This window comes from Clarias gariepinus, chromosome 1, assembly GCF_024256425.1.
Source record: "Clarias gariepinus isolate MV-2021 ecotype Netherlands chromosome 1, CGAR_prim_01v2, whole genome shotgun sequence".
Lineage (NCBI taxonomy): Eukaryota > Metazoa > Chordata > Actinopteri > Siluriformes > Clariidae > Clarias > Clarias gariepinus.
Genome location: NC_071100.1, coordinates 12,559,759 through 12,574,224, shown reverse-complemented (window position 1 = coordinate 12,574,224; position 14,466 = coordinate 12,559,759).

Genomic DNA, 14,466 nt, shown 5'->3' with positions numbered 1-14,466 from the left:
CTCGGGCCGAATGCCGACCTCGTAATGCGCACAGTTACGTAACGCCATCTTTGCTTTCTGCACAGAGCCCTAGGGTTTCATTAGCAAGACTGCTGTATGCTTTTGTGCATCTGTATAGCAAGTAAACTGAGTCTAATTGAAATAATACTGACATGTGATAGAGTTGAAACACAAAAGGAATAAGATCAGAGATACCTGAGGTATCTGAGTTAATAATTTTTAAAAACACCGATCCTGAGGATTTTGCTTCTGCTTAATATTGTACATCATGGCTTTCTGGGAATATTTCTGTGCCATTATAATATTTTTTTTCTGTGCTCAGAGCCTTTAGGTTTCATTAACAACCCAAATAGATTTACTCCCATCATCATTATAGCAACCAAAATAAATTAAATTTAAAGTAAATTTAATGCTACACACCTGATATCTCTTATATCAACGTAAATCAAATACATAATCCCTGAGTCGTAGAACTGTCCAAACCTTTTTTATTCCATTTCATTAACTTCTACTTTATTAATTTTAAAAATTTATCAATACCCCACCGTTGTTCCTCAGAACCGCATGTTGTTTATTTCATGGTTGCTTGATCACCTTGTGGCCTTGTAATGCATGGTTACACAAAGCTATCTTTGAGTTCTTCACACATGGCTCCCTGGGATCACCGGTATTCCCTCTACACCGTCTTCTAACAACATTTTACAAGTTAAACTGAGCTATACTTTCAAAATAGATGAAACACAATAGGACTGATTGGGGAACCCTGAGGTATCTCAGTCAGCAAAGCACCACCGCTCTAGATGAAATCCCTGAATCCATTTTGGATTTGGTACGCTTTTACAGTTCCTCCTGCATTTTCTTCTGAGCAGCATAAATGGCAGGAATTGTTGAAAGGTTGAAACAGTGTTGCCGTGACGAGAAGATAAATTCCTTAGACACGGTTTAAACAGGATAATTCCACCGTACATTGTGCAAAGTTGCAGAAATTTCACCTCCAGTGCTGAAACTCATCGACATGCCAATACTGGCATTATTATTGTTAAAAATGTTATCCTTTTTCAGTTTTTATTTTACTCTCTTTCCTGCCTGTGCACACACAAAATAATCAGTTTAATTTATGGTACTAATAATGTTGTCACAACTTTGGTTTCTGGTTGTGTTTTCCAAAAATATTGCAGCGACAAAAAGTGACCGATAGAAAGTAGGACAAGCGTGACGTCAAACCCCTTTTTTTTTATACTTTTTTCCCCTCATCAGCAATCATGTCTCAATGCTGCACAGTCCATAATGGCGACCTGGTCACGTGACCTCCTGATGCACACGGATGACGTTGATTTGTTTTCTGCACACGTAGCTTAGTGGACCCTGGACACATGAAGCAACATTCATTCATAAGGAAAAAGAGGATGTGTAGGTTTCTGCTGTGTGTCTCATCCTCCCACTCTCTCTCTCTCTCTCTCTTTCAGTTTTTTTTTCACGCCCTACAGCACAATGCACTGATGGTTCCCTGTTTCTCTGCTGCACCATCAGGAGCCGCATAGAATGAGCAAATGGTAAGAGCAGCTTTCACAGCTCTGCTCGTGAATTAATGCAGCCACAAGAGCTGCATTCACACAAACACACACACGCACACCAGCTCGGGCCTGCATGGACTACATCTCATACCTCTTTCTGATGGCTCTGAGCTCTGAGCTTCCAGCGGGCTTGTTATTTCAACATGTTTCATTTTCCTCATCACCCTGAGCTAAAATTGTAATTTAGACTTCACTAAACCTCTGAAAGCATTTATCATCCTTTCAGGCTCAAATATTATACAGGCATCTTTTAATAATTATTTCTTCATTTTAAAAAACGGGGGGGCGTTCGAGTCAAACCAGGATTTTTGATTGTGCAGATCACAATTATGGGTGTAAAAACTCCATTTATTTCTCTATTTAATCCCCTGCTACACTAATGCACTTATCCCTAGTGCTCAGATAGCATCAAGGTAGAACGTTTTCTCAAAACGCCGCAGCCATGATCAGACTGTCTGATTCACGTCTACAGCGCCGGCCTCCCAGGAACTCCTTTAATGGGATTGGCTCGAAGCGAGGTCACTACTGTACGTGGGATGAGGCGATAACTCCCAGCCGAGTTCCCGTAATGCGCAAGTGGTGCTGGTGAAAGACCACTTGCTGAACGTTCACGAAAACGACTGCAGTGGCTAAGAGTCTCATCACCGTATGGTGCTTAAAGTCTTCTGTAAATGTCAATCATTTTTAAACCTTCATACACAGAAATTTCTTTAAAACATACCGTTCCATGCTCGCACTGGCATGTTAGCGCCACCCAGCGTTAGTAGGAGACATTCAGATCTCTTCTGCTCCTCAGGAGACCAGAAGTCGTGGTATGACTTGAATGACTTTCATAAAACATCATTTTATTTAACTCTAAAAGACTAGTTTTGGTTTTGTTAAATCATTTCTGCCTATTTAATTACCAGATGAAGCCTGTTTTCACCAAATCCAATCAAAAGTACGTTTAAGAACGTCAACAATCAAATGATAAGAATTCAAATGTGATATTCATTGTCTTATAAAATTACTCATCTGTAATGGCTTACAGTAAGTGCTTTAATCCTCAAGAACTGATATGATGTGAATAGAATATTAATATGAACTCTGCACTATTGTCAAATCTGTCTGTGAATCTTTTTTTTTTTTTTTTCTGCATGAACTTGATTGGAAGGTTTCTTAAGAGAGAAATATACATGAGCCACTGGCTAGCCACATAAGAACACACAGATTCTAAAACATTTGCTGCGTGGTGAATGGAAAATAATACCGTTGTGCATGAGTGAAAATGACAAGTTCATTTTAAAGCCATTGTTTAAAAATAAAATACAGTATTTTCATAAGAAAGTCATAATGTTTCAAATTACTGTACAGTAGTAAAATTATAGAGAACTTGTGACAGTATTTTCAATGGGGAAGTCATGATATTTTAAGGAGAATCTTGTGATATTATGAAGAAACATGTGACATTGTTTCCAGGAGAAAGTGATACTACTTCAAAAAAAAGGAATACTGTATATTTGTTTATTTATCAAAGGTTGTCTAAATATTTAGATAAACTAAAAAACAAACTTTTTTCTAGTTTTAATACCTTGTTTTAATATATTAAGAACAATTTTTCACAATTGGCCAGAAACTCATAATATAATACATTTAGGAGAAATGTTGAGAATTAAGGAATGATTGTAATAGTATTTCTAAACATGTTTTAATATTTTAAGAAAAAAAAGGACTGACAATTTTTGGAGAATTTTTTTAAGGTAACAATATTTCCAAAATAAAGACATAATATAACATAATAAATTATGAATATTTTGAAGAAGAATGTCATCATACAGTATGTGATCCAATCAGAAAAAAACCCAGCTATGTGTGTGTGTGTCATATGCAGAATGACTTTGTCTAAAAAACAATTTATCACACAAAAAACACTTTAGCCTTTAGTTTTTTGTTTGTTTGTTTGTTAGACTGGGTCATGTTTAACAAAAATTTATACTTTTTCACAAACGGGATAAAATATAAAGAAAAAAATATGTTAGACTTCTTTTTTTATTTTCAGAATATTATGAGATAAAAAAAAATCATAATGTTTCCAGAACGATTTTCATGATATTTTGTCGTATTATGAAAAAAATATTTGTTATGCTAGATATATGTACTGTATGCTAAATACAGGTTAATAAATTAGTATATTTATATGATATCATAAATGCTAAATATATGGTAAATTATTGTGCTAGGGAAAACACTACAGTGAAAAAAAAAAGCTAAATGTTCTATTAAAAAGTCCTAAAATATTGAGAAATGTATAATATTATAAAAAAAACAATAATGTAACAATATTTATCAAATGGTCTTAATATTCTTAATGATCTGTCATCACATTTTAAAAGAAATTCATGACAAAATGGTATCAGAGAGTATCTGTGCATTAAAACAAGCGATATCTTATAAGTTATTGTTTCTTGTGTCTTCCTCACAATACTACAAATTTCCTTAGTATAAGTCTATATTTAATCTTTAATAGTGGCCTTAAAATTTCATCATAGTTCAGGTGTTTCCAGTGACACATATCGGAAGGTTGGGGGTTCAGGACCCATTATACGCCTTCAGCACAACGTTAGCGTAAATACCCCAGCGTAACGTTTACAACGCTGCAGAAAGTGTTCTATAAACACTAATGTGCTGTTTTTTTATGACGGTGTAAATCGTCCAGTTCTGCTTCGGCTTCAGCTCGGACTCCACCACACGATGCCTGGCACCGCTCCATCCTAATTCCACAGTGGTTTCCGAGCCGATCCGAACGCTGAACTCGCGTCTGGCTGAACATGTGAAAGCAGAGTTCTAGCGGGAGACTGCGCTCACCCCGGCGCTCCGTGTTCCCCGTTATTCCGTCTCTAACCACGGCTGCTTGTGTAACAGCGGGAAAAGGTCTCGAGTCTTCTCCACTCTATAGACGCTCTTTAGAAACTTTGAGGACTTTTTCCAGAATCGCTGATGCAGAAACACCCTCAGCTCATGTAAGTTCAAGTTTCCTTTAAGTCGTCAATCCATACGGAAGTTTTTTCCCCTAGTTTGTTTTTAGGTCTGGCGTTAGTGTCAAAAGTTTCCCCTGAGCTTTTTTTATTAATAACCAGGGATAGAAAAATTATACATTTATCGTCCAATAGTGGCCGTGTTGGCTCAAACGGTTAAAGCTCTGGGTTACTAATCGGAAAGTTGGGGGTTCAAGACCCAGCACCGCCAAGTTGGCACTGTTGAGCCCTTGAGCACTCACTTAACTGTGTCTCCTCTAGGGGGCGCTGTATTCCGACTGTCCCCACAATCTGACCCCAGCTTCCTAACTAGGATATGCAAAGAAATAATTTCATTGTGCTCTAAGGTACATGCGTCAAATAATCGAATCTCAGTGTTCGGGTTCCTGTTGGGAATATCGTTCGTTTAGTGTTTTTTTCCATCTTGATAAGTTTGACAGGAAGGTGACAGCTTGGATAGAAAGACAGATAGATAGATGTTCATACTCGGCAACTATGAATAATAATAAAACGGGATGGTTTCATGCATCCATTATGTTTTATGTTCTAAAGGCGTTTCAATTCGAACCCGTTTCCCGGAACAAAGCACTGAATGAAATGCCGAATCTCCGACATCTTACTCTTTCCCCGTTCGATTCCATTTACACCAAAGCAGCTTAACGTTTTAAATGGCCTTCCTCCTTCCCTAAAGACTCTCACTGAAGCTATTGTCCAGAATTGAGGGCTACGCGGCCAACCGCTCCCTTCTGCACATCCTAATTGAAAATTAAACTGGAATAATACAAATCTTCCCTTTCTCATTTTTTTTTTTCTGCAGCTCTTTTCTTTCTTCCCCCCGAGGCTAGCAGCAGTGCTTATGTAATTATATTCTGTTAGGAAGCTCATTTTTCTCAGCGCTGCACATTCTGGCACCGCCCAAAGGAAGAAAGGGCTAAGCTGTGTTTTAGTAATACATGTGGAATGGGTTACACGAGGCTTACTTTACAGAATGAATCTGTCTTTCTTTCTTTTTTTCTTTCTTTCTTTCTTTCTTTTCTGTTTCTCGGAATTGAATGAAAACTAAACAGAAGCGTGTAGAAAACACTTCCATACATTACATCATATCATACAGATTGCTTATACTTCCATCCCCATACTACCCAGCCACTGGATGCAGTGCCGGTCCCAAGCCCGGATTAAAAAAAAAAATGGGAGGGTTGCGTCAGGAAGGTAATCCGGCGTGAGGATTGATGGTCCGCTGCGGCGACCCCTCGACAGGAACAGCCGAAGGACTAACAACAAATGCATGTTCTCCCTGTGCTTGGTGGGTTTCCTCCGGTTACTCCGGTTTCCTCCCACAGTCCAAAGACATGCAGGTACCCAGATTACCTGTAGTGTATTTATCTGTGTGCCCCGTGATGGATTGTCATCCTGTCTAGGTTGTACCCTGCCTGTATCCCTAGGTCTCCTGGGATAGCCTCCAGGCTCCAGTATACAGTAGATGATGAGATGAGAAAAGAAACGCACAAGCTGGAGACAGGGTTCTAAAGATCACAGAGTGTCTCCATGTTCATGGTATGGCACCACTGTGATCTTGTCGAAAGGAAGTCGTTTGTGCTAGGTTTGAGAAGGAGTTGGGTTGGAAATATTACTCGAAACCTACAGTAGCAAACCTGCTATTGGTAATTCTGTAATCCTGAGACTGGAGAAAACTGGAGAACCCTGAGGAACCCCATATCTACTTCCACACAAGAGAAACTAACCTTCTTAACTTGTTCATGTTTGTTCAGAAAACATCCCCTTCAGCGGTTCAAACGACATCGCCTGCTAAAATGTTGGAACTGGGATTGCGATGCTAATTAAAGCTTAGTAAATCTGCTAACCAGCAGGTAAACACCTAATATCAGTGCATTCCTAAAAAACAAACAAAAAAAAACCCCAGACAGTTTATTCTTACTTATAGAGGTTACACATAAAGGAACCTTTATATTCATGGAGCAGTATATTTACTGTCTCTCTCTCACACACACACACACACACAAACATGATGCTAATGACCCGGTTTGTTCTCATTAGCATACACCATTTTAGCAGAGTGACTAATGAGGAACAACTGACACACGACCCATGTCTCCATTTTCACTCAGCTCACGATTTCGCTCCGACTGGTGGAACAGATCCGGCTCCTTACATTGGCAGCTTTTTGCCACATGCTTCTCGTCTTTCCTGCACGACCGAACATGACCTTTACGAGACCTTTTCTAGTCACCTCCCGGATCTGATGGCGGCAGGTGGCGTACGCGCGATGCAGAGAAATTCCCAAGCACACTTCCGGACATGTGTTGGATGTGCTGTTTAAAGTGTCGTTTTGGACACAATTCCATGTGCAGTTCCTCACTGGTGGCACATGGCTTTAATACCGCACAGGGGACAGATGTAGCAGAACTGACACACCTTTTATTATAGGACTTTGGGTCGGGGACAAATATTAGCACCTTAAAGCCTCAAGTGTACTTTGAAGAAACAGCGCCAACATGAACGAAATCAAAGCCAAGTCGATCTGACTTCTTCAACTGTAAATGTGCGCTGAGTTAAAAGCAAGGCTTAGGAATGGTTCATAATATTATGACATCAATCCACCTCCAAGCCCCTCCTAATCATCCCCCTACATTGTTAATCACTTGACACAGACTATAGTGTACACATTCTCAGTGGGCGGTGGTTAGCACTGTCGCCTTACACCACTGGGGTTCGATTCCCGCCTCTGTGTGCATGGAGTTTGCATGTCCTCCTGGATTGGCACCCTGTCCAGGGTGTACCCCGCCTCGTTCCCAAAGTCTCCAGTCAAAAAGGGTCTTGTAATGAAATTTCAGGTGAATGAAGGGATAAAACTGATTGACATTTACAGAAGACTTCAAGCACAATACAGTGGTGAGACTCTTAGCTGCCTTAAAAGACGTCCTAAGCCATTTCCACATGTTTGAGCCATTAAAGGAGTTCCTGGGAGGCCAGCGTTACAGACGTGAAGCAGGCAGTCCGATCCCGGCTCGGTCGTACTGAGTAAACTTTCTACCTTGATGGTGTCCAAGCATTGGTATAACACTGGGATAAGTGCATTAGCATAGCAGGGGATTATATAGAGAAATAAATTGAGTTTTATAAGTACTTTCATAAGTCCCAGTTTGACTTGAACGGCCCTTGAAACTTAAAAATTGTCCTCGATTTTAGTACCTTAAAAAAAACGCTGACACACAGGCCCACCCAAATTAAAAACAGTTAAATGTATGTTTCTATTTATACCCCGTAACCCCCGTGCAGGAGTGGAGGACGCTGGGTAACGGCTCATTATGGGGGCTGGAATTCAATTAACACACAGCCGGAGTGAGTGGAACAACACCACGGTGGAGCGAAATATCACCTCATACCAAACCAGCAGCGTGACACAGGCTGAAGGACGTGTCAAGGTCATCCTCACGCGACGGAGAGTAAAGACTATACCGCTGGTCAATGTACAATTAAAATAAAGGAAACTCTAAAGCAGTGTATGCTTTTAGCAAACTGTGAAGTAAATCAGATAACTCAAACGTAGCCTGACTTGGACTGACCCATGACTCCATGCAAGTGTAGAAGGAAGTGTTAGGTACGTTTCTACGCTCTCGCAACCCACAGGCTAACACACACCCACTGCAGGTGATTTGCAAACACCAAATCAGCCTACAAAGCATGTGAAACCTAGCACGCATGCAAAATGAACACACACATTTATCTAAGATAAGATTCAAATCCCTCACCCTGGTGGCCCGAGGCGACAGCGCCAACCACTGAGCTATAGGGTAGGGCCGTGAACAGACAGGCAGAAAGAAAAAGAGAGAGCAAATGGGTGAAGGTCTGAACCAGGAAGTGCAACCAGAAAAATGTGGGAACATGGGGAATTTGTCTAAAAGCTAGAGACGCATGGTTTCAGAGTGAGGTTCTGTGGTGGCTAAGGCTCTACAGTAGGTTGTTGGTTTGGGGCTCTGAGGATCCGGGTTTGAGTCCTGCTCTCGGTGGTTGCTGCGAAAGGTTGGGTGCAGGTTGGGGAATGGGGCAGGGGTAGTCCAGTGGTTGAGGCATTGGACTAAGGTGAGGAAAGTCCCAGGTTCAAATCCCAAGTTGGCCCTTGAGCAAAGCCCTTAACCCTCAGATGTTGCTCTGCATAAGGACCTCTGAGAATCGATTGGAGTTGGATCTTTGGGCTCCTTTCCTGCTGTCGTGTTCTGGTACCTTAATTATCATCGCCAGCATTTACTTTTTTCCTGCAATTTGTGCTGCTTGGCTTTTGTGTGAGAGCGGATGGGACAGGCTGCCCTTTGGACCCGGGGGACATGATCATGTCACCAGTTTACTGGTGTATAAATGTTTTGTGGTGTTATTGATATGTAACCTTGTGCTAGACTCCCTTATGTTGTGAAGCACCAGGCGGTAACCAGGGTATCAAAGCCAGCACGCGGGTTCACCACATGTCCCAATAACCGGTGGCTGAATTTAGTTCACCTCCCAGAACACACTTTGGAAGTCAACTGACAACGAGTGCTAAGAAAATCAATCATCATGTCATTTTCCGATTTGATTTACTCAAGGATTACATAAATAACATGTTCACTACAACTAATAAACCATGGCTTCGAATAAAGGATTATGGTAAAATCTATTATTATAGATCGTAAAATATTTATCACAGCTGCAGATCTGTATATCCTAATGGATTTGTTCCCAATCAGAAAGTTGTACCACTACTAATGATTCTCCATCGGAAGATTCTACAAAGAGATTATATCATTTTAAACTCGTCTCAGAAGTGTCATAAGATCTTTATTGTTTTTTTTTATTCTTTTTTTTATGAGAACTCTGTTATATTGCACCTGTCCCCTGAGAGCTGTAGTGTCCTGATTATCAGGATGAAAGTAATGAGGGGAAATGTGGAGCTCGTGCACAGCGCTCGTGCGCTGGCCTCTGGCATCATCTAGTGGCTCGAGTCAGGAAATTTTATCCTGAGCATCAAGACAGATCCAAACCTACAGCAGATACTGTGTATTCCATTTCTAGTCAAAACCAACATCAGTGCACACAACTAATGTAAAGCTTACACGCTCAAACACTGGATTTGGACTGCTCCTCCTGTATTAAACCTGCTTTATACTGTATGTATTTTCATATTTTCATACTGCATTACCCATCATGCATTGCACATAAATGTTCTTTAAGTTTTAATTTTTGAGATTCTACAGTATACTTCGGCCAAAACACGGCGTAAAAAGTGTCTCGTCTAGGTGAAAGAGTGAATCATCAGTTAGGATCATACTGTATAACACCATTCTTCCTAATAATTCATCTTTTTTATCTCCTGATCCATGCTTTGTTGTTATTCTGAGAATATGCATACACAACGATATTTGTAATCAGATACAAAGAAACACATTTTCTCATTACAGTTTCACGCCCTTTTATGTTTTAGTGTCCGGAACTATTTGGAATTTAAATCTTTCAACGATCTTAACTGACATTCTGATGAAACTTGGCCGATTTGGATTTCACATGAAAATACATAAAGCTGAAAAAGTGCATTATTCTAAAACACTAAATTGTTAAGATATTGCAACATGAATTTGACATGGTTACGGACACTACAGATTTTTTTTTTAACAAACCTTTTAAAAAATTTTTTACAGGTCATCTGCTTCTAGAGTGCGAATCATTTAAAATGATTATTGCTTGAAGGCCATTTTTGCGGCACATGTAAAAATCATTTCTCCAAAACGGCTAAAGTTAGCAACTTCATTTTTTGTAAGGGAAGCAAAATTGGTCACTTCCATGTTGCAGAAACTTCAGAAGAAGCTTCTTTGGCCCACACGCATTTTCTGTATTATATGTATAACATAAAAAAATTAAAGAAATTAAACCTAAATACCGTGTTTTGGCCGCAAGTTCTTAACATTTTGAGTCTAGTCAAATTAATCTACAATTTTTTGCTTAATGATTCAAACAAACCAAATATACAATTATTAAGCCTCCAATACAAGTCTTTACCTCTTGTTGTAAACTTTTTGCTGTATGTGAAAAAACAGCATGTTTGATAGTTTTAGGCATTTTTCAAAAAAGCTCACAGTTTTAAACTTGAATCCTTAGTAAAATGCATGTAGGAACACCCACTCACTGTCTATATCATATTAATATATTACACATTATTAATCCACCAGGGCGTCTAGAAATAGTCTTAATAATTTTATATTTAATTTATTTGTTTTATATGCAAATATATTTGACTCGATTGAAGAAATATCACTTTTTGCAGTGTACATAATTAAACAAAGTAAAGCACTAATAATACAGTAAAGGATCAAATCCAGATGGTGAGGCTGGAGGCGTGCCACGATGCACCAGCGCCGCCCTGGAGGCACAAGGGGAACTCGAAATTTAGTTTTTTTTTGTTTGTTTGTTTGTTAACAGTTTTAATATTATGGCTGACAGGATATACTGTATCTACGTCTCTTTCTAAAAAAAATAAATAAATAAAAATAAAAAAACTACAAGGGTCACAAGCGCCAATGCAAACCTTATTAGCAAGTTGCACTAACCTTAATCAAATCATTCTAAAAGATTTCGACATCATTACTTGTCTTTGGGTTTAAATCAGACACGTTCAGGTGCTACAGAACTGACCTGGATGTGAGAGTGGGTGATTTCATTATTGTAGTATACACACTTGGCTACACGTATCAAACGTTTAGTACAGACGTGGGAAACTTTTCTCATTAGCCGAAACCAAATGAAACATTTCTACTGTTTTCTTCCTTACACTCGTGTGCGAACGTTCGTTTCCAATCCCAACCTCCAAAAGCTGAAAACTTTTTATTATAAGAACATTTTATTATAGTACTGTATGGATTGTAGGGTTAACCATAGTACATACCATAATATACCAAAAGTATTACTGTGGGACTTCGGACGTTACCATGGCAATGGAAAAAAAAAAAAAAACTACTGTATGGAGTTCACTTCAGTGCTAGTACTATGGTGTGTCCCACAATGCCTTGGTGAATACATGGTACTTATTGGGTATATAAGACCAACTGTACGATCATACCCACTGTGGTAGCCAATAAGTACCACGGTATTCACCTAAGTAGTGTGTATTAACCTTTGGAGAGAAATATAACAGATAAAATGACACTACAGAGGGAACTACAGTATATACAGTAATTATCATTATCTACAGTGTATAAATAAAAGAAAGTCTGTGTACAATGCTCTTTCAATTATATCCTTATGTTTTTTTTTTTTTTTTCAGCTTTACAATTTTGTGTATGTCATCAGAATGTCTGTATGTCTGTATGTCTGTCCAGTCAGATTTCGTCACAGCATCACACAAAACTGGCTGGACAGAATTTGATAAAACTTTAGCAGTCCTTAAATCTCTGCCTGAAGTTTAACCTGCACCATACGTGAAATCACAATGTTGAGTAAAAACGATGTTATGAACAGTAACATGTATCCACTTTAAAATAGGCACCTAATGTGCTATTAGCTCAATGTAAACAAACACCTGCACCAATAGATATTATTTGAAAAAGCTAAACTTTTACTGGGATTTTTTACTGGGATTAGTTCATATTTTCACTTTAACAGCGCTGAAGAGGTATAAGTAAATCAACTTTTTCCATTGCTCATCTGTGATTCACTCTCCGATCACCGAACAGGGAGTGTATTTGGATGATGATGAAAAAGGTCCAACTTAAAGTAAACAAAGGTGTAAACATGAACTTTTCTAATTTTTTTTCTCTTTCCTATTGATTGTAACAGGGTGAAATGATTGGTACATATTGTAGAATTTCCAATCCAGTGGAAACCAATATAATGATATGACACCAAACAAAACCATGTGAAATTACAGTCTAAAGTATTAAGGGGTTCACCTTTGTTGGAGGCCAACATGTACAGCATGTGGACTTCAACCTGAAATAATAATAATAATAATAATAATAATAATAATAATAACACTATTTTAAACGTTTGACCTATTTTCACAAACTCTTTTCCCGTAAGCGACACTAGTGGTATATAAATGTGTATGACATATTTGTGATAATATCCTGATCCATGTCCCTCAGTACCACACTACTGTACACGGCAGAAGCAGCACCGGGAGGAATGATGACTAACTGGTGTGAAAGAGCAGCTGATGATCACAGTGTGTGTGTGTGTGTGTGTGTGTGCGTGTACTTCGACTGTACATGATACACACTAGTGCGTCTTTAGTTTAGTGAGTCTTTTTCTAAACTTGTAGACTTGTTTTGCATTTCTTTCTTTCTTTCTTTCTTTCTTTCAGGTCAATAGTATGAATAAGTTTGGTCCAAAAGTGTGGACAGTCGAGGTCCACGTTTAGCGAGTCTGCTTATATGTAAATTCATTAAAAAGCAATATTCTTAGAATAGAAAAGCATTTTTTCTGAATAAATTAGATTGTTGTAAAAAAAAAAAAAAAAGAAAAGAGCACATTTCTGATGTAAAGCCTCGTGTAAAAGATAAACGAGGCCCAGTGTGCTTGTGTCTTATGCGCTTGAATATCTTGTGTGCTGCGAAAAAAAAAAAAAGAAAAAAAAAAGCTCCCCCTGAATTTTCACACGTTTTCTTCTTGCAGCTAGGCTACCAAGCCTGGTGTGACTTACAAAGAAAGAAAGAAAGAAAAAAAAAACAGGCAGACTAATAGGGGGTGATGAGAACATTTTAAACAAATGAAATGCGACGTCCTGCTGCTGACACACGGGAAACGAAACTAAAGAAACCAGGGCTATAATAAAGAGGCACATTTTAAAGGCTCACATTTATCGATAAAAGGTACACATTGTACAGAAGATAACGATCCCCTTAATGGTATGGAAGGAAGGCACGGTGAGTAGATTCCTGACAGGACGCATCATTTATTCATCAAATAAAGCAACTTTATGCATCTTCGGACGTCCTGACTGAAATTACACTAGACATTCCTGCTACGTTTATAGGAAACAACGTGTTTGAGTTGTTATGAAATGCCAATATTTTTATAATGCTCATGAACCGTGACACTGGGGTGGTGTGTCCTCGTCCTGGATTGTCTAAACCAAGATCCAGTCTAAACATATGACATTGTATACAATCTGCACCGGTTGTCCCAGCCTCCTCACACAGTCCTGTCCATGAGGAGTAAGAGTGATGTTATTGAGTGGTGTTACACCAGTAGAGGGCGGCAGAGCTCTAACCTTTGTGTTGCTTTCGACTCTAAACAGCAGGATGGATGTCGATGCCTCCTCACAGGTCTAATGTTCTCGAGCACATGTTCTCCAGGTGCTCTCTCTGGTTTTCTTTCACCTCTCCAGCAGACCCTTTGACTTTAATGTTCCATGTGATGGACTGGAGTGTATTTTCACTGTCAGTGGCGCTACCCTCCCAATGGCATCACAGTATCATCCATTACATTAATAACTTATTAATCCAAAGAAATGACATTCTGTAAGGTTGAGTATCTCACGCCTTGTTTACACTAAGTTGTCCTTCTTTGGTGGTCAGACAAATACACTCCCTGAGAGTGAATCACAGATGAGAAATGGAAAATGTAGATCGGATAAAGATCAGAAAAAAGTTTGTCTTAAAACGACTCCAGCGCGGTAAAATTGACTTATACCACGTCAGCGCTGTTATTTCAGCCAAAGTGAAAATATGAGCTCAAAATATTCAGTTTAGCTTTAATAATTAATATCTATTGGTGCAGGTGTTTGTTTACATTGAGACAGTAGCGCATTAGTAGATTATTTTAAAGTAGATTATTAAATCCGACACGTAACTGTTCATAACATCACTTTTACTCAGGATTTTGATTTCATTTAT